The 20,284-nt window shown below is 50.8% G+C and overlaps 9 non-coding genes across 9 annotated transcripts; all 9 read right to left on the bottom strand.

Moving 5' to 3' along the window:
* Positions 1 to 1,646: 1,646 nt before the first annotated feature.
* Trnar-ucg (transfer RNA arginine (anticodon UCG)) lies at positions 1,647 to 1,719 on the bottom strand. The gene has a single exon. It is a non-coding gene; the product is annotated as a tRNA-Arg (tRNA).
* A 516-nt stretch (positions 1,720 to 2,235) lies between these two features.
* Trnat-agu (transfer RNA threonine (anticodon AGU)) lies at positions 2,236 to 2,307 on the bottom strand. Its single transcript has one exon. It is a non-coding gene; the product is annotated as a tRNA-Thr (tRNA).
* Positions 2,308 to 2,643: 336 nt separating this feature from the next.
* Trnak-cuu (transfer RNA lysine (anticodon CUU)) lies at positions 2,644 to 2,716 on the bottom strand. Its single transcript has one exon. It is a non-coding gene; the product is annotated as a tRNA-Lys (tRNA).
* Positions 2,717 to 3,168: 452 nt separating this feature from the next.
* Trnar-ucg (transfer RNA arginine (anticodon UCG)) lies at positions 3,169 to 3,241 on the bottom strand. Its single transcript has one exon. It is a non-coding gene; the product is annotated as a tRNA-Arg (tRNA).
* A 1,463-nt stretch (positions 3,242 to 4,704) lies between these two features.
* Positions 4,705 to 4,777, bottom strand: Trnar-ucg (transfer RNA arginine (anticodon UCG)). The gene has a single exon. It is a non-coding gene; the product is annotated as a tRNA-Arg (tRNA).
* Positions 4,778 to 10,451: 5,674 nt separating this feature from the next.
* On the bottom strand, positions 10,452 to 10,524 carry Trnar-ucg (transfer RNA arginine (anticodon UCG)). The gene has a single exon. It is a non-coding gene; the product is annotated as a tRNA-Arg (tRNA).
* A 6,878-nt stretch (positions 10,525 to 17,402) lies between these two features.
* Positions 17,403 to 17,475, bottom strand: Trnar-ucg (transfer RNA arginine (anticodon UCG)). Its single transcript has one exon. It is a non-coding gene; the product is annotated as a tRNA-Arg (tRNA).
* Positions 17,476 to 17,988: 513 nt separating this feature from the next.
* Trnat-agu (transfer RNA threonine (anticodon AGU)) lies at positions 17,989 to 18,060 on the bottom strand. Its single transcript has one exon. It is a non-coding gene; the product is annotated as a tRNA-Thr (tRNA).
* Positions 18,061 to 18,920: 860 nt separating this feature from the next.
* Positions 18,921 to 18,993, bottom strand: Trnar-ucg (transfer RNA arginine (anticodon UCG)). Its single transcript has one exon. It is a non-coding gene; the product is annotated as a tRNA-Arg (tRNA).
* Positions 18,994 to 20,284: the final 1,291 nt, after the last annotated feature.

Below are 20,284 nucleotides of genomic sequence, written 5' to 3'. Positions count from 1 at the left end.
AGACGATGGCGGTGGTAGTGGCGGTGGTGGTGGGGGTGGTCATGATGGCAGTAAGGAAAACTGGAAACACAGAAAAGAAGAATGGGGACAGACAAGGGACAAAGTCAGGAACAGATTACAGATGACAGATGAGAGACGTCGAGGAGCGAAAGGATGAAGGCAAAGACGAAGACGAGAATAGCGACGACAACGAAAGCAGGAGAGGAAGACGAAGCAATGGGTCCTGGCGGCGGCGGCGGCGGCGGCGGCGGCGGGGGCCGGAAGCTGCGGCGGCGGCGGCGGCGGCGGCGGCGGCGGGGGCCGGAAGCTGCGGCGGCGGCGGCGGCGGCGGCGGCTGGGTCCGGAAGCTGCGGCTGGGTCCGGCGACGACTGCTACTGCAAAACTGGCGGCACTGGAAACTGCTGCTGCTGCTGCTGCTGCTGCTGGCGGTTCCGGAACTGCGACTGCGACTGCGACTGCGACTGCGACTGCGACTTCTGCGAAGCCCTAGCACTTCGATACGTAGCAGTACTCTGCAAGGTATCGAAGGGCGGAACTCTTCCGAGGTCCGCCGAAGAATGGGCCGTACCGCTTTGGCAAATGCTTTATCAGCGCCATTCGCCTTAATCACATCTGAGAGTAATTCTTAATAAAACGCCTCTCGCTAATTGTTCGCCTTCACAGATACTGTTTGCTATACGGCCATGACGCGCAACTGATTTCCAAAATTCGTCTTCCTCCTGTAAGGATGGAACTCACGACTCCTGGTTTACTAGACCAGTGCTCTACCACTGAGCTAAAGAGGCGCGGCCTAGCGGAACTTTTGCGTACTTCGCCGCACGGTCGTCTGAATCTTCAGACTTCAGCTGACAACACTTCATATTTTTGACTAATATTAGCAGCTATGGCGACCCATTACTGCTTGGCTACACATCTGACACGTAGCCGATGTTCTCTCCAAACAAAACCACCTGCACTTCAGAACATGACTTTCACATGTCTACAAAATCACCTTCACCTTCAAATACAGTTTTCTTGCGACTGATTGAGACGTAGGCAAATTTTAAAGTTGCTATTTCCATTACATCACGTTAATCAGAAAATCGGTAATTTACATCTGCAGTGGAAAAAAATTCCGTTCCGCCAAGCGAAGGGGTCGAACCCACGACCCTGTGATTAAGAGTCTCATGCTCTACCGACTGAGCTAGCCGTGCTGCCTCGTTGGGTACCTGCTGGGTAGCAGATCACACAGTACTCGTTTGGGTTGGTTGGTCCCATACAGAATCTCTCCATGCTGCCTAATGTTTTCCTAACGTCACACTCGTCACGTACTTCACTTTTATTTCATAATCATTTCTGAGAGGTAAAGGAATTGCATGACAATCTGCAGCGCTAGCGGCGTCAAAATTAACACACATACTTGACGTGACTCAAAAGCCGAACGAGTTACTTTCCGACGTTGTTTTAGATGTGCAAGTGCCAGTCAAACCTCGCGGTGAGGGCACTATGCCGACCATTTCGCTAGTTAACACCGGTCTTCTTGTGTGTGTTTCAAGCTCAAGACCATCTCCAAGCACAAAATGGTCAACAACAACATTCAGACGGTTTGGTACTGCACAATTGCTACATTAAAACGGTAAGTTTGTTTCTCAGAACTGGAAAAACACGACCGTGACAGGATTCGAACCTGCAATCTTCGGATCCGAAGTCCGACGCCTTATCCATTAGGCCACACGGTCACTGACGACCAAGTATTACTTATATACGATTCATCTCGAAACGCTCACACCCCCTGAGGAATTGTGTTTTCGTTCCACACAGCCGCTGCCTCTTACTCTTTCCCACCCATTCGTTACATTCAACCTCTTACGAGACCGACCAAACATAGACAGGAAAACAAGACCACACACTTTGCGCAATCGGAATCGATGGCAGGGTGTCCCTCGCCGCATTTGCTACGATGGCCATTTGCTACTTCTGCAGAAGCGGCGGCGGCGACGGCGACGACGACGACGACGACGACGACTACGACCGCGAGAGGCTCAGCGATTTGTGAGAAATACATCTATAATATGTAATTCACACTGCCTCGTCCCACCTTATGCCGTACCGCTTTGGCAAATGCTTTATCAGCGCCATTCGCCTTAATCACATCTGAGAGTAATTCTTAATAAAACTCCTCACGCTAATTGTTCGCCATCACAGATACTGTTTGCTATACGGCCATGACGCGCAACTGATTTCCAAAATTCGTCTTCCTCCTGTGAGGATGGAACTCACGACTCCTGGTTTACTAGACCAGTGCTCTACCACTGAGCTAAAGAGGCGCGGCCTAGCGGAACTTTTGCGTACTTCGTCCGTACGGTCGTCTGAATCTTCAGACTTCAGCTGACAACACTTCATATTTTTGACTAATATTAGCAGCTATGGTGACCCATTACTGCTTGGCTACACATCTGACACGTAGCCGATGTTCTCTCCAAACAAAACCACCTGCACTTCAGAACATGACTTTCACATGTCTACAAAATCACCTTCACCTTCAAATACAGTTTTCTTGCGACTGATTGAGACGTAGGCAAATTTTAAAGTTGCTATTTCCATTACATCACGTTAATCAGAAAATCGGTAATTTACATCTGCAGCGGAGAAAAATTCCGTTCTGCCCAGGGTAGGGCTCGAACCCACGACCCTATGATTAAGAGTCTCATGCTCTACCGACTGAGCTAGCCGTGCTGCCTCGTTGGGTACCTGCTGGGTAGCAGATCACACAGTACTCGTTTGGGTTGGTTGGTCCCATACAGAATCTCTCCATGCTGCCTAATGTTTTCCTAACGTCACACTCGTCACGTACTTCACTTTTATTTCATAATCATTTCTGAGAGGTAAAGGAATTGCATGACAATCTGCAGAGCTAGCGGCGTCAAAATTAACACACATACTTGACGTGACTCAAAAGCCGAACGAGTTACTTTCCGACGTTGTTTTAGATGTGCAAGTGCCAGTCAAACCTCGCGGTGAGGGCACTCTGCCGACCATTTCGCTAGTTAACACCGGTCTTCTTGTGTGTGTTTCAAGCTGAAGACCATCTCCAAGCACAAAATGGTCAACAGCAACATTCAGACGGTTTCGTACTGCACAATTGCTACATTAAAACGGTATGTTTGTTTCTCAGAACTGGAAAAACACGACCGTGACAGGATTCGAACCTGCAATCTTCGGATCCGAAGTCCGACGCCTTATCCATTAGGCCACACGGTCACTGACGACCAAGTATTACTTATATACGATTCATCTCGAAACGCTCACACCCCCTGAGGAATTGTGTTTTCGTTCCACACAGCCGCTGCCCCTTACTCTTTCCCACACATTCGTTACATTCAACCTCTTACGAGACCGACCAAACATAGACAGGAAAACAAGACCACACACTTTGCGCAATCGGAATCGATGGCAGGGTGTCCCTCGCCGCATTTGCTACGATGGCCATTTGCTACTTCTGCAGAAGCGGCGGCGGCGACGGCGACGACGACGACGACGACGACGACGACGACGACGACGACGACCGCGAGAGGCTCAGCGATTTGTGAGAAATACATCTATAAAATGTAATTCACACTGCCTCGTCCCACCTTATGCCGTACCGCTTTGGCAAATGCTTTATCAGCGCCATTCGCCTTAATCACATCTGAGAGTAATTCTTAATAAAACTCCTCACGCTAATTGTTCGCCATCACAGATACTGTTTGCTATACGGCCATGACGCGCAACTGATTTCCAAAATTCGTCTTCCTCCTGTGAGGATGGAACTCACGACTCCTGGTTTACTAGACCAGTGCTCTACCACTGAGCTAAAGAAGCGCGGCCTAGCGGAACTTTGGCGTACTTCGTCCGTACGGTCGTCTGAATCTTCAGACTTCAGCTGACAACACTTCATATTTTTCACTGATATTTGCAGCTATGGCGACCCATTACTGCTTGGATACACATCTGACACGTAGCCGATGTTCTCTCCAAACAAAATCACCTGCACTTCAGAACATGACTTTCACACATGGCTACAAAATCACCTTCACCTTCAAATACAGTTTTCTTGCGACTAATTGAGACGTAGGCAAATTTTAAAGTTGCTATTTCCATTACATCACGTTAATCAGAAAATCGGTAATTTACATCTGCAAAGGAGAAAAATTCCGTTCCGCCCAGGGTAGGGCTCGAACCCCCGACCCCATGATTAAGAGTCTCATGCTCTACCGACTGAGCTAGCCGTGCCGCCTCGTTGGGTACCTGCTGGGTAGCAGATCACTTAGTACTCGTTTGGGTTGGTTGGTCCCATACAGAATCTCTCCATGCTGCCTAATGTTTTCCTAACGTCACACTCGTCACGTACTTCACTTTTATTTCATAATCATTTCTGAGAGGTAAAGGAAATGCATGACAATCTGCAGAGCTAGCGGCGTCAAAACTAACACACATACTTGACGTGACTCAAAAGCCGAACGAGTTACTTTCCGACGTTGTTTTAGATGTGCAAGTGCCAGTCAAACCTCGCGGTGAGGGCACTCTGCCGACCATTTCGCTAGTTAACACCGGTCTTCTTGTGTGTGTTTCAAGCTCAAGACCATCTCCAAGCACAAAATGGTCAACAGCAACATTCAGACGGTTTCGTACTGCACAATTGCTACATTAAAACGGTATGTTTGTTTCTCAGAACTGGAAAAACACGACCGTGACAGGATTCGAACCTGCAGTCTTCGGATCCGAAGTCCGACGCCTTATCCATTAGGCCACACCGTCACTGACGACCAAGTATTACTTATATACGATTCATCTCGAAACGCTCACACCCCCTGAGGAATTGTGTTTTCGTTCCACACAGCCGCTGCCCCTTACTCTTTCCCAACCATTCGTTACATTCAACCTCTTACGAGACCGACCAAACATAGACAGGAAAACAAGACCACACACTTTGCGCAATCGGAATCGATGGCAGGGTGTCCCTCGCCGCATTTGCTACGATGGCCATTTGCTAATTCTGCAGAAGCGGCGGCGGCGGCGACGACAACGATGACGACGACCGCGAGAGGCTCAGACATTTGTGAGAAATACATCTATAAAATGTAATTCAGAATGCCTCGTCCCACCTTATGCCGTACCGCTTTGGCAAATGCTTTATCAGACCTGAAGAAGAAAATGAGGAGCATGACGGAAAAGCAGTTAACCCAGGCTCACAGCCTCAATCTTTACCCGGAAGGAACAGCTCTGCTCCTGTCCCAGGGAGTCTTCCAACTTTTACCCTGCAAGACAGCACAGTCACAAGCACCACTACGAGCACAAGTATGGCACAGCTGGAAGACGATAAACCGGCTGTAGGAGCGGACCCAAGACGGATCTATCCCAACTTGGAGTTCGCGATGCAGCTATCGCGTCTGGAGCAACCAGCGATCCTCACTACAGCTTTGAGGCACGTCGTACGCGTAGGTCATGAACATGGCAGAATGGTCACCTTCACGGCGATGGAGGCTGTAGATAGAATACAGCTGAAGTCAGTGAATCTTCCCACTGATTTCGGAGCCCTGCGTGACCTGGTGAAGAAAGTATTTGAGAGAAGAGGTGAAGAATTCAAGCTGGACGAAATTTATGCACAGGCTGTCCTAGCTAATGGTAGAGTAGCATTCGACTTTAACAAATCATGGCCTGAATGTTACTTTCACACTTATTTTCCTTAATGACAACCCTAAATTCAATCACGGTAGGGCAGCTAAACACTCATAATAGTCGGTTGGTCATGCAGGAACTCCGAAAAGTAGTGGAGGAGAGGAGACTAGATGTAGTCTGTCTACAGGAGCCATACTACTGGGCCGGGCAAATATCATTCATGTCGAAAACATGGCAAACCATCTTTACAGGAGAGGAGCCAAGGGCGTTAATAGTAATAACAAATAAGGCCCTCAGAGCCACAAAAATAGCGCAACTCTCTGATTGCCACTGTAACGTCATCGAGTTGCAGTCACCCGCCGGGATATTATATATTGTTAATATGTACTTTCAGTACGGGGGAAATTTCGAACATTTCATAGAACATCTCTCTAGGGTAATGATGGCGTTACGTGGGCGTAAGGTAATAGTCACAGCAGACATGAACGCGAAATCCCCCCTATGGCACAGCGGCACCAGGGACGAAAATGGTGAAAGGGCAGAGGAAGCAATAATGGCGTCACAGCTGGTGGTAGTAAATAAAGCAGGGAACCCCCCCACCTATGCGGGAGGAGGGGGACAAGGCACCAACATCGATGTGACGTTAGCATCACCGAATGCTATAAACCTCATCCACAGCTGGAATGTGATAGAGCACGCTACCACAAGCGATCACAACTTGATTACTTTTTGCATAGGAGATGAAGAGTGCCGCTGGGACCTGGGGTGGGAGATTCAATACAACTTTCACAAGACAAATTGGGAATGCCTGGCTCAGGAGTGTGACGTTCCTCCGTTGCCTGAGGGTGGCCTGGATGTCGACAGGTACGCCGAAGAACTGGTAGGCTCCATCGTTAGGGCGGTAAAGGTCGCCGTGCCAACCAGGAGGAGGGCCGTGGCGGCCTCACCATCACCATGGACTGCCGAACTGGAAGGTATGCGTCGGTCTGTTAGACGGGCGAGGAGGTACTACCAGCGAAGTGCCGTCTGGCAAGAGAAGCAATACTGGCTGCAGCGTTACAGAGATGAGAAAGAAAATTTTCAAAGGGAATTAAAGGAAGTAAGAACAAGGAGTTGGGAGAATTATGTGCTAAATCAGCTCGATACCGATCCCTGGGGAATACCCTACAAACTCGTAAGGGAAAAGGTTAAATCCCCCGCGGTTCTCTCGACCATCCGAGATGGAGACCGAGTGACAGAGTCGTGGAAGGAAACTGCTGAAGTTCTCCTGCGCACTCTGCTACCGGACGATGATGAACATGATGATGATGACTCTCAAAGGCAAATCCGCAGGGAGGATTCTCTAGAATATACCAATAATACTAGAGTGTACCCTTTCTCTGAAGCAGAAGTCGCAGCACATATCAAATCATTAAAGAAGGGGAAGGCGCCAGGACCGGACGGCATTGTAGCAGAGGTGGTACAGTTCCTCGCCCCACAGCTGGTGGCTCCTCTAACGCGGCTCTTCAATGAGTGTCTCACAGCTGGGAAATTTCCGAGAGTATGGAAGACTGCAAATGTAGTAATCATACAAAAAGGAAAGGACAAGGACCCTATGGATCCCAAATCCTATAGACCTATATGCCTGTTAGACACCATGGGGAAGCTGCTGGAGAGGCTGCTGGCGGACAGACTGACCGCACATAGGATGCTGCGTGGAATGAGTGACAGGCAGTTCGGCTTTAGGCCGGGGCGATCAGCGTCTGACGCAATCGCCCTGGCGGCTGAGGTCTGTGGCTCATCCACGCACAAGTATGTCGTAGGCATCATGGTGGACATCAGTGGCGCCTTTGACAACCTCTGGTGGCCCTCGCTCTTCTCACGTTTGCGTGAGATGGAGTGTCCAGGGCCCCTGTATGGCTGTCTGAGGAGCTATTGCATGGACAGGGAGGTCTGGCTATCATCGCCTAGCGAGAGAGTAAGTAAGACCTGTACGAAGGGGTGCCCCCAGGGATCGGTCCTGGGGCCACTCTTTTGGGACGTAAACATAGAGCCCCTGTTAGTCAGGTTACAACAATGTAGAGATGTACTAGACGTGATAGCCTACGCTGACGACCTCCTCCTGCTGGTAGGTGGCCGTAGCCGAGAAGACTTAGAGCCAAAAGTGGAAAGGTCAATGCAAATTCTCCAGGAATGGTGCCGAGAGGCAAAAATGAGAATTGCACCACACAAATCAACATATCTTCTACTAAAAGGCAGTCTGATAAGAAATCCAACTGTCAGGATTGCGGGAGCCCCAGTTCTCCGGCGACGCGAAGCTAGGTATCTTGGAGTAATAATAGACGAAAAATGGAATTACGCGACGCACATAGAAATGATTGCACAGCGCGCGATAGAAATCCTTAATAACTTAATAAACATAGGACACAAAAGATTTCACTTACCCCCCCCCACCTAATAAAATTATATCATAATAGTATTCTGACTTCCTTAGTAGGGTATGCCAGCGGGGTCTGGGCACACAGGCTCACGAGGGTGGCGCCTGCCATGGCCGTGAGGAGGGTGCAGCGAAGTATGCTACTAAGATCTGCTGGGGCATACAGAACTACTCCTGGGGGGGCGTTGCTAGTTATTATGGGATTATGTCCCCTTGATATAAAAATTAGGGAGCAGGCAGCGTGGTATTGGGTAACAAAGGGGAAAATTGAAAAGACTAGGGAAATCATGGGTGTGCAAGTAGGGGACAAATACGCAATCAGAAGAAGGGGGGAGGAACTATGGCAGAGTCAGTGGGAAGGGGAAGGAACTGGGAGACGAGTTTTTGAGCTACTTCCAGATGTTGCAGAAAGATTAAAAATGGGATACTTTCAGCCAAGTAGGGGTCTGCTGCACTTCCTGACAGGACATGGGCCATATCCGGCATACCTTTGCCGATTTGGTAAACAGGCGACACCAGCGTGTGACTGTGGTGCTCCGGAAGGAACTCCCGAACACGTCATCTACAACTGCACGTTGTATGATGGAGTGGCAAGTGAACTTAGAGCGCAACTTCCTAGCCAAGATACATATACCTTGCTGCGGCGTGCCGACACTTTCAGAGTCCTCAACAGTCTGGCAAATGAGATCTCGATGAAAGTCATGAGGGACTTTATTAGGGCAAGGAACTAATCAAGTACCAAACCGAACTTGACCGAGTTGCACCTGCACTACCGCCAGGCGCGGATCTGGCCAGCCATTTCATGGCTGGAATCCGCCGCGTCTTCGGACAAGGATGGCAGGTGCACTACCCGGAATTGGAATTATCGCACAACTATTTTTTGAGTAGAAAGTAGTTTAAGTAAGAACTAGAAATACTAACATACTAACAAGGTAGGGACTGCAGTGAAGTTAAAGTCGTAGCCAGCCCAGTGCCAGGGGCACGCCCACTGGGGTTAGCTCGGTGGGCAGGCTAAATAACAGTAGGTTTGTATGCATAACTTCTGGCACATACTGTAACACTGCAGATCACACTAGAATAGTCATGTAAGGTAGTCTAACAAGTAACTTATTAATCATGCCCGTAGTTAGTGCCATACAAGTAATACACTGCCAATTAGTAGTTTGTAATAAGGACCCACTAATTATTTGAGGTGGTGGGTTAATAGTATGGGAATAGTTTCTTGTATTTGACTTTTGTATCATACTTAGTTATATATTAAGATGTTGTATAATTAAATTAATGTTGTATTATTAATAAAGTTTTTTTTTTTTTTTTTTTTTTTTTAAACTGCTTTATCAGCGCCATTCGCCTTAATCACATCTGAGAGTAATTCTTAATAAAACGCCTCTCGCTAATTGTTCGCCATCACAGATACTGTTTGCTATACGGCCATGACGCGCAACTGATTTCCAAAATTCGTCTTCCTCCTGTAAGGATGGAACTCACGACTCCTGGTTTACTAGACCAGTGCTCTACCACTGAGCTAAAGAGGCGCGGCCTAGCGGAACTTTTGCGTACTTCGCCGCACGGTCGTCTGAATCATCAGACTTCAGCTGACAACACTTCATATTTTTCACTAATATTTGCAGCTATGGCGACCCATTACTGCTTGGATACACATCTGACACGTAGCCGATGTTCTCTCCAAACAAAATCACCTGCACTTCAGAACATGACTTTCACACATGTCTACAAAATCACCTTCACCTTCAAATACAGTTTTCTTGCGACTGATTGAGACGTAGGCGAATTTTAAAGTTGCTATTTCCATTACATCACGTTAATCAGAAAATCGGTAATTTACATCTGCAGCGGAGAAAAATTCCGTTCCGCCCAGGGTAGGGCTCGAACCCACGACCCTATGATTAAGAGTCTCATGCTCTACCGACTGAGCTAGCCGTGCTGCCTCGTTGGGAACGTGTGGGGTTGCAGATCACACAGTACTCGTTTGGGTTGGTTGGTCCCATACAGAATCTCTCCATGCTGCCTAATGTTTTCCTAACGTCACACTCGTCACGTACTTCACTTTTATTTCATAATCATTTCTGAGAGGTAAAGGAATTGCATGACAATCTGCAGAGCTAGCGGCGTCAAAATTAACACACATACTTGACGTGACTCAAAAGCCGAACGAGTTACTTTCCGACGTTGTTTTAGATGTGCAAGTGCCAGTCAAACCTCGCGGTGAGGGCACTCTGCCGACCATTTCGCTAGTTAACACCGGTCTTCTTGTGTGTGTTTCAAGCTCAAGACCATCTCCAAGCACAAAATGGTCAACAGCAACATTCAGACGGTTTCGTACTGCACAATTGCTACATTAAAACGGTATGTTTGTTTCTCATAACTGGAAAAACACGACCGTGACAGGATTCGAACCTGCAATCTTCGGATCCGAAGTCCGACGCCTTATCCATTAGGCCACACGGTCACTGACGACCAAGTATAACTTATATACGATTCATCTCGAAACGCTCACACCCCCTGAGGAATTGTGTTTTCGTTCCACACAGCCGCTGCCCCTTACTCTTTCCCACCCATTCGTTACATTCAACCTCTTACGAGACCGACCAAACATAGACAGGAAAACAAGACCACACACTTTGCGCAATCGGAATCGATGGCAGGGTGTCCCTCGCCGCATTTGCTACGATGGCCATTTGCTAATTCTGCAGAAGCGGCGGCGGCGGCGACGACGACGATGACGACGACCGCGAGAGGCTCAGACATTTGTGAGAAATACATCTATAAAATGTAATTCAGAATGCCTCGTCCCACCTTATGCCGTACCGCTTTTTTTTTTTTTTTTTCCTTTATTGTGATTTTAATACCTGTGACAAACAGGTAGGCCGGCAGCGGACCAAGTATGCCGCTCTTCGGCCTCAGAGTATACACAGAACAGAGATGCGTGAGATATAAAAACAATCAAGACGGCGGGGTACAAACAGTAGACAAAACAGAGTTAAAACGGAGTCGGTCACGTGCGTAGCACAATGGATAAAAGCGGAGAAACACGGTGCACAAACGCAGATGGCAGATGGCCACACGTGAACCAGCGGAGCACAAACGACGAAACACAAACACACTGCAGGAGAGTCGAGGCACAAACACATGCGATGGTCTTCGGCGTAGGACGATGAAAGTAACTGATGGAAGACAGCAGAGTCGTGGCCTGCCAAGGGGAAAAGGTGTGGGGAAGAGGAGAGAGAGGGGGAGGGGAAGATGCCAGTGGAGGAGAGGGATGGAGGAGAAGGGGGAGGGTAGGGGGAGTGGAAGCCCAAGGAGAAAGGGGAGGGGAGGGAGGGAGAGAAGGGAGAGAGGGTGCCCACAGGAAAAGGAGAGGAGAGGGAAGGTAAGGCTCAAAGTTGGTAGGAGGGGTAGATGGAGGGGAGGAGGGCATCATCAGGGAGGGGGAGTTGACGGAAGCCACCGAGGGAGAGGGTGTGGAGGGTGTAAAGATGGAGAGCAGGTGGGATATAGGAATGCAGGCGCGGCAGCGGGTTGGGGTGGGAGAGGATGGGAGAGACAAGAGGGTGTGGAGGATCAAGCTTGCGGGAGGTGTAGAGGATCCGTAACCGTTCGAGGAAAAGGAGGAGGTGCGGGAAGGGAATCAGGTCATAGAGGATCCGCGTGGGGGAAGGGAGACGGATGCGATAGGCGAGGCGGAGCGCATGGCGTTCTAGGATCTGAATGGACTTGTAGAAGGTAGGAGGGGCAGAGATCCAGGCGGGATGAGCATAGCAAAGGATAGGACGGATGAGGGACTTGTAGGTGTAGAGGATGGTGGAAGGGTCCAGACCCCATGTACGGCCAGAAAGGAGCTTAAGGAGGCGGAGGCGGGAGCGTGCCTTGGCTTGGATCGTCCGGAGATGTGGGTTCCAGGAGAGGCGACGGTCGAGGGTGACACCAAGGTACTTGAGAGTAGGTGTGAGGGTGATGGGACGGCCATAAATAGTAAGATAGAAATCAAGGAGACGGAAGGAACGAGTGGTTTTGCCTACAATGATCGCCTGGGTCTTGGAAGGATTGACCTTGAGCAACCACTGGTTACACCAAGTGGTGAACCGGTCAAGATAGGATTGGAGAAGGTGCTGGGAGCGTTGCAGGGTGGGAGCGAGGGCAAGGAAGGCAGTGTCATCGGCGTACTGGAGAAGGTGTAGGGGAGGTGCAGGTGGAGGCATGTCTGCCGTGTAAAGGAGGTAGAGAAGAGGGGAAAGGACGGAACCTTGGGGCACACCGGCGGAGGGGTAGAAGGTGTAGGAATCAGTGTTGTGGATGGTGACATAGGAAGGACGGTGGGAAAGGAAGGAAGCGACCAGACGGACATAGTTGAGAGGAAGAGCAAAGGTTTGGAGCTTGAAAAGGAGACCGGAATGCCACACACGGTCATATGCGCGTTCGAGGTCGAGGGAAAGGAAGATGGCGGAACGACGGGAATTGAGTTGTTCGGAGAGGAGGTGAGTGAGGTGAAGGAGGAGGTCATCGGCTGAGAAGGACGGCCGAAAGCCACATTGGGTAGGGGGGAGGAGGCGGTGTTGGTGAAGGTGCTTGTGTAGGCGGCGGGTAAGAATGGATTCCAGGACCTTGCTGAAGACCGAGGTAAGGCTGATGGGACGGTAGGAGGAGACAGCGGAAGGCGGTTTGTCGGGCTTGAGGAACATCAGGATCCGGGAGGTTTTCCACAGGTCGGGGTAGTAGCCGGTGGACAGGACCACATTGTAGAGCCTGGCCAATGCGGAGAGGAAGGAGGCAGGAGCTTCACGGAGGTGACGGTAAGTAACACGATCGTGACCGGGAGCAGTGTTGCGTTTAGGGCGAAGTGTAGCAATGATATCTTGAGTGGTGATTGGGGTATTTAGTTCTGTGTGTGTGATGTTGTCCAAGTACTGGAAGCCAGGAGCAAGCGGGGGGACAGAGGTATCAGTTCGATCACGGACATCAGGAAAGAGGGAATAATCGAACTGGGGATCGTCAGGGATGGTAAGGATATCGGAGAGGTAGGAGGCGAAATGGTTGGCCTTACTAAGGGCATCAGGGAAGGGGTGGTCATCATGAAGGAGAGGGTAGTGGGGAGAGGGTTTAGATCCGGTAAGGCGGCGGAAGGCTGACCAGTACTTGGACGAGTTGATAGGTAAGGTGGCATTAAGACGGGTGCATGTCTGTCGCCAGTCCCGGCGTTTCTTTGCCGTGAGTAAGTTCCTGATGTGTCGCTGTAGTTGCCGGTGGCGTCGTAGTGTGTCCTGGTCACGTGTGTGAAGGAAGGCACGGTAGAGCCGGCGGGATTCACGCAGGAGAAGGACGGCCTGTGGGGGTAAGGTGGGGCGGTGCGGATGGATGGCAATGGTAGGGACGTGGGCCTCCACGGCCTCAGACAAGGTCTGCTGGAGAAAGGAGGCAGCACGGGTAACGTCATCAGGTTGGTGGTAGGTGAGGGGGTGGCTATCGACCTGGAGAGCAAGGGAGTCCCGGTAGGCATTCCAGTTGGCACGGGAGTAGTCATGGACATATTTCGGGGGAGGGTCATGGCGCGGGTCGGGACGGGGGCGACGACCGTCTGATACAGTGAGGAGGACAGGGAGATGGTCACTGCCAATGGGATCAAGGACGTCCACCGCTATGCGGCCAAGCAGGGTGGGGGAGGCTAGGACGACATCGGGAGTGGTATTGGATTCAGGGCGGGTGTGTTGGGGAATTGGAAGGACGTCGCCTTGGAGGGTGGCAAGGAACCGATGCCACCGCCGTAACTGGGCGGCAGAACGACTATGGATGTTAAGGTCGGCGGCGATCACGTAGGAGGAGAAGGTACGGTCGATGTAGGAAAGGAAGTCGAAAGGAATAGGTGCAGCGGGGCGGACATAGATGGTGGCACAGGTAAGGGTAAGGCCGGGGAAGAAGAGACTAAGGATCAAGTGTTCTGTGGGGTCAGGAAGGAGGGGTTGGAGCCGGACAGGGATCTGGCGGTGGTGGCCAATGGCAACTCCGCCACGCGCTATCTGGAGTGGATTGTCAGACCGGTGAAGGAGGTAGGGCGAGGTGTGGACGGTGTGGTGGGGCTGAAGAAAGGTTTCGTTCAGAAGGAAGGCATCCACACGGTGGGTCGTAAGGGTATGCATGAGGAGGTGCTTGTTGGTGGGAAGGGAGCGGATGTTATTGAACAGGATACGGTGCTGTCGTGCCATAATGGGAATTTAAACGAGGGTGTCGAGACGGGAGAAGGTGAAATGGGCCTGGTTGTGGGAATAGGTGGCGTAGGTGTTGAGGTGGAACACGAAACGGGCAGCGAGGGAAATCTGGTGGAGGGTGTGGGGACGCTGAAAGGGATGGACGTTCTGGAGCACTATTGTGACGAACCTGATGATGTCCTCTGCGGTGGGGGGAGGACGGAGGGAATTGCCAGGAGGGGTGGGGTCATCCAAAGGGCGGAGAGGAACAGTGAGTTCAGGAGCGGATGGAGGAGGTCGAGCCTTGCATTTCTGGGAGTAGGTAGGGTGTTGGAGGTTGCAGGTATTGCAGGAGGGAGGAGACTGAAGGTTGGGGCACTGCCGGAGGAAGTGCGCTTGCTTACAATGCGGGCAGACCGGGGCCTCGCGGCACTCTGATGTTGGGTGTGCGTTATAACGCAGACACCTCTGGCAGCGAATGGATTGTGGTGGGGAGCGGGAGGGGTCAACCTTATACCGGCGGTGGAAGAGGAGGGCACCCTCCTTAAGGAGATGGTCGATGGAGGGAGCGTGTTCGGAGAAAACTCGCATAAGGCGAGTGGGGCCCGCAGAGTTGAAAATGCGGCGAACAGCTCGCACCTCCAGGTACGGGTGGGCCTTCAACTCCGCCAGCACCTCTTCCTCCGTGATCGTCGGGCTAAGCCGAGTGATCACGGCGGTGAGGGTCGGCGGGCGACGTGGGGGTTGGGGTTGACGGGGGGAGGAAGGGGAAGGAGCAGGGGCAAGGGAGGCATTAGGTCCAAATCGGGTGAGAGGAATTCGGGAGAGGATGTCGGAGTGTAGGGTAGGGCTTGGGGAGGTGATCAAGACAGAGTCCCTACGGGGGGTAAGAAGGGAGATGGGGGCTGCAGGGAAGTATTGGCGGAGGAGCAAGGTCAGGTTGCGGGCCTCCAGGAGAGAGGGATCAGGACGGGAGAGGAGATACTTGTAGGAGGGGGAGTTAGAAGAGGAAGTAGAGGGGGCTGGAGGGGAGACATCCATGGCATCTAGGGGTGGGGGAGGGGGAAGATGCTGGGACTTCTTGGGTGCAGAGGAGGCGGGGGTGCCACTGGGACGCTTAACAGCGGGGACAGGATGGGAGGAGGCGTGGGGCACAGGAGTGACGGGGAGATGACGGGAAGCGGCAGGTCCCGGTGTCGGTGCTGGTGCTGGTGCTGCTGTTGGTGCTGCTGTTGGTGCTGCTGCTGGTTGTGGCGCTGCTGCAGGTGGTGGTGCTGGCGCCGGCGATGGTGCGGCATGGGTCGTAGCCCGACGGGACACAACCCTGGCAGGGGCCGCATGAGTGGTGTGGGGGAGTGGGGGAAAGGGGTCGTGTGTGGAGGCTTGGGGAGAAGGAGCAGGGGATGGGGCGACAAAGGGAGCTGGGGTGGGAAGGGTGAGGAGGGGCGGGATATAGTAGGACGGGGGCGACTGAGCACACCAAGTAAGAGTAGTGGCAGCGAGGGAGGGCGTCGTATAGACGATGGCGGTGGTAGTGGCGGTGGTGGTGGGGGTGGTCATGATGGCAGTAAGGAAAACTGGAAACACAGAAAAGAAGAATGGGGACAGACAAGGGACAAAGTCAGGAACAGATTACAGATGACAGATGAGAGACGTCGAGGAGCGAAAGGATGAAGGCAAAGACGAAGACGAGAATAGCGACGACAACGAAAGCAGGAGAGGAAGACGAAGCACTGGGTCCTGGCGGCGGCGGCGGCGGCGGCGGCGGCGGGGGCCGGAAGCTGCGGCGGCGGCGGCGGCGGCGGCGGCGGGGGCCGGAAGCTGCGGCGGCGGCGGCGGCGGCGGCGGCTGGGTCCGGAAGCTGCGGCTGGGTCCGGCGACGACTGCTACTGCAAAACTGGCGGCACTGGAAACTGCTGCTGCTGCTGCTGCTGCTGCTGGCGGTTCCGGAACTGCGACTGCGACTGCGACTGCGACTTCTGCGAAGCCCTAGCACTTCGATACGTAGCAGTACTCTGCAAGGTATCGAAGGGCGGAACTCTTCCGAGGTCCGCCGAAGAAAATGCCGTACCGCTTTGGCAAATGCTTTATCAGCGCCATTCGCCTTAATCACATCTGAGAGTAATTCTTAATAAAACGCCTCTCGCTAATTGTTCGCCATCACAGATACTGTTTGCTATACGGCCATGACGCGCAACTGATTTCCAAAATTCGTCTTCCTCCTGTAAGGGTGGAACTCACGACTCCTGGTTTACTAGACCAGTGCTCTACCACTGAGCTAAAGAGGCGCGGCCTAGCGGAACTTTTGCGTACTTCGTCGCACGGTCGTCTGAATTTTCAGACTTCAGCTGACAACACTTCATATTTTTGACTAATATTAGCAGCTATGGCGACCCATTACTGCTTGGCTACACATCTGACACGTAGCCGATGTTCTCTCCAAACAAAAGCACCTGCACTTCAGAACATGACTTTCACATGTCTAAAAAATCACCTTCACCTTCAAATACAGTTTTCTTGCGACTGATTGAGACGTAGGCAAATTTTAAAGTTGCTATTTCCATTACATCACGTTAATCAGAAAATCGGTAATTTACATCTGCAGCGGAGAAAAATTCCGTTCCGCCCAGGGAAGGGCTCGAACCCACGACCCTATGATTAAGAGTCTCATGCTCTACCGACTGAGCTAGCCGTGCTGCCTCGTTGGGTACCTGCTGGGTAGCAGATCACACAGTACTCGTTTGGGTTGGTTGGTCCCATACAGAATCTCTCCATGCTGCCTAATGTTTTCCTAACGTCACACTCGTCACGTACTTCACTTTTATTTCATAATCATTTCTGAGAGGTAAAGGAATTGCATGACAATCTGCAGAGCTAGCGGCGTCAAAATTAACACACATACTTGACGTGACTCAAAAGCCGAACGAGTTACTTTCCGACGTTGTTTTAGATGTGCAAGTGCCAGTCAAACCTCGCGGTGAGGGCACTCTGCCGACCATTTCGCTAGTTAACACCGGTCTTCTTGTGTGTGTTTCAAGCTCAAGACCATCTCCAAGCACAAAATGGTCAACAGGAACATTCAGACGGTTTCGTACTGCACAATTGCTACATTAAAACGGTATGTTTGTTTCTCAGAACTGGAAAAACACGACCGTGACAGGTTTCGAAGCTGCAATCTTCGGATCCGAAGTCCGACGCCTTATCCATTAGGCCACACGGTCACTGACGACCAAGTATAACTTATATACGATTCATCTCGAAACGCTCACACCCCCTGAGGAATTGTGTTTTCGTTCCACACAGCCGCTGCCCCTTACTCTTTCCCACCCATTCGTTACATTCAACCTCTTACGAGACCGACCAAACATAGACAGGAAAACAAGACCACACACTTTGCGCAATCGGAATCGATGGCAGGGTGTCCCTCGCCGCATTTGCTACGATGGCCATTTGCTAATTCTGCAGAAGCGGCGGCGGCGACGACGACGACGACGACGACGACGACGACGACCGCGAGAGGCTCAGAGATTTGTGAGAAATACATCTATAAAATGTAATTCAGAATGCCTCGTCCCACCTTATGCCGTACCGCTTTGGCAAATGCTTTATCAGCGCCATTCGCCTTAATCACATCTGAGAGTAATTCTTAATAAAACGCCTCTCGCTAATTGTTCGCCATCATAGATACTGTTTGCTATACGGCCATGACGCGCAACTGATTTCCAAAATTCGTCTTCCTCCTGTGAGGATGGAACTCACGACTCCTGGTTTACTAGACCAGTGCTCTACCACTGAGCTAAAGAGGCGCGGCCTAGCGGAACTTTTGCGTACTTCGCCGCACGGTCGTCTGAATCTTCAGACTTCAGGTGACAACACTTCATATTTTTCACTAATATTAGCAGCTATGGCGACCCATTACTGCTTGGCTACACATCTGACACGTAGCCGATGTTCTCTCCAAACAAAACCACCTGCACTTCAGAACATGACTTTCACATGTCTACAAAATCACCTTCACCTTCAAATACAGTTTTCTTGAGACTGATTGAGACGTAGGCAAATTTTAAAGTTGCTATTTCCATTACATCACGTTAATCAGAAAATCGGTAATTTACATCTGCAGCGGAGAAAAATTCCGTTCCGCCCAGGGTAGGGCTCGAACCCACGACCCTATGATTAAAAGTCTCATACTCTACCGACTGAGCTAGCCGTGCTGCCTCGTTGGGTACCTGCTGGGTAGCAGATCACACAGTACTCGTTTGGGTAGGTTGGTCCCATACAGAATCTCTGCATGCTGCCTAATGTTTTCCTAACGTCACACTCGTCACGTACTTCACTTTTATTTCATAATCATTTCTGAGAGGTAAAGGAATTGCATGACAATCTGCAGAGCTAGCGGCGTCAAAATTAACACACATACTTGACGTGACTCAAAAGCCGAACGAGTTACTTTCCGACGTTGTTTTAGATGTGCAAGTGCCAGTCAAACCTCGCGGTGAGGGCACTCTGCCAACCATTTCGCTAGTTAACACCGGTCTTCTTGTGTGTGCTTGAAGCTCAAGACCATCTCCAAGCACAAAATGGTCAACAGCAACATTCAGACGGTTTCGTACTGCACAATTGCTACATTAAAACGGTATGTTTGTTTCTCAGAACTGGAAAAACACGACCGTGACAGGATTCGAACCTGCAATCTTCGGATCCGAAGTCCGACGCCTTATCCATTAGGCCACACGGTCACTGACGACCAAGTATAACTTATATACGATTCATCTCGAAACGCTCACACCCCCTGAGGAATTGTGTTTTCGTTCCACACAGCCGCTGCCCCTTACTCTTTCCCACCCATTCGTTACATTCAACCTCTTACGAGACGGACCAAACATAGACAGGAAAACAAGACCACACACTTTGCGCAATCGGAATCGATGGCAGGGTGTCCCTCGCCGCATTTGCTACGATGGCCATTTGCTAATTCTGCAGAAGCGGCGGCGGCGGCGGCGGCGACGACGACGACGATGACGACGACCGCGAGAGGCTCAGACATTTGTGAGAAATACATCTATAAAATGTAATTCAGAATGCCTCGTCCCACCTTATGCCGTACCGCTTTGGCAAATGCTTTATCAGCGCCATTCGCCTTAATCACATCTGAGAGTAATTCTTAATAAAACGCCTCTCGCTAATTGTTCGCCATCACAGATACTGTTTGCTATACGGCCATGACGCGCAACTGATTTCCAAAATTCGTCTTCCTCCTGTAAGGGTGGAACTCACGACTCCTGGTTTACTAGACCAGTGCTCTACCACTGAGCTAAAGAGGCGCGGCCTAGCGGAACTTTTGCGTACTTCGTCGCATGGTCGTCTGAATTATCAGACTTCAGCTGACAACACTTCATATTTTTGACTAATATTAGCAGCTATGGCGACCCATTACTGCTTGGCTACACATCTGACACGTAGCCGATGTTCTCTCCAAACAAAACCACCTGCACTTCAGAACATGACTTTCACATGTCTACAAAATCACCTTCACCTTCAAATACAGTTTTCTTGCGACTGATTGAGACGTAGGCAAATTTTAAAGTTGCTATTTCCATTACATCACGTTAATCAGAAAATCGGTAATTTACATCTGCAGCGGAGAAAAATTCCGTTCCGCCCAGGGTAGGGCTCGAACCCACGACCCTATGATTAAGAGTCTCATGCTCTACCGACTGAGCTAGCCGTGCTGCCTCGTTGGGTACGTGCTGGGTAGCAGATCACACAGTACTCGTTTGGGTTGGTTGGTCCCATACAGAATCTCTCCATGCTGCCTAATGTTTTCCTAACGTCACACTCGTCACGTACTTCACTTTTATTTCATAATCATTTCTGAGAGGTAAAGGAATTGCATGACAATCTGCAGAGCTAGCGGCGTCAAAATTAACACACATACTTGACGTGACTCAAAAGCCGAACGAGTTACTTTCCGACGTTGTTTTAGATGTGCAAGTGCCAGTCAAACCTCGCGGTGAGGGCACTCTGCCG

Source organism: Schistocerca gregaria, chromosome 11 (genome assembly GCF_023897955.1).
Source record: "Schistocerca gregaria isolate iqSchGreg1 chromosome 11, iqSchGreg1.2, whole genome shotgun sequence".
In the NCBI taxonomy this organism is placed as follows: domain Eukaryota; kingdom Metazoa; phylum Arthropoda; class Insecta; order Orthoptera; family Acrididae; genus Schistocerca; species Schistocerca gregaria.
The sequence above is the reverse complement of the archived record's forward strand: the minus strand, read 5'-3'. Positions and strand labels throughout refer to the sequence as shown.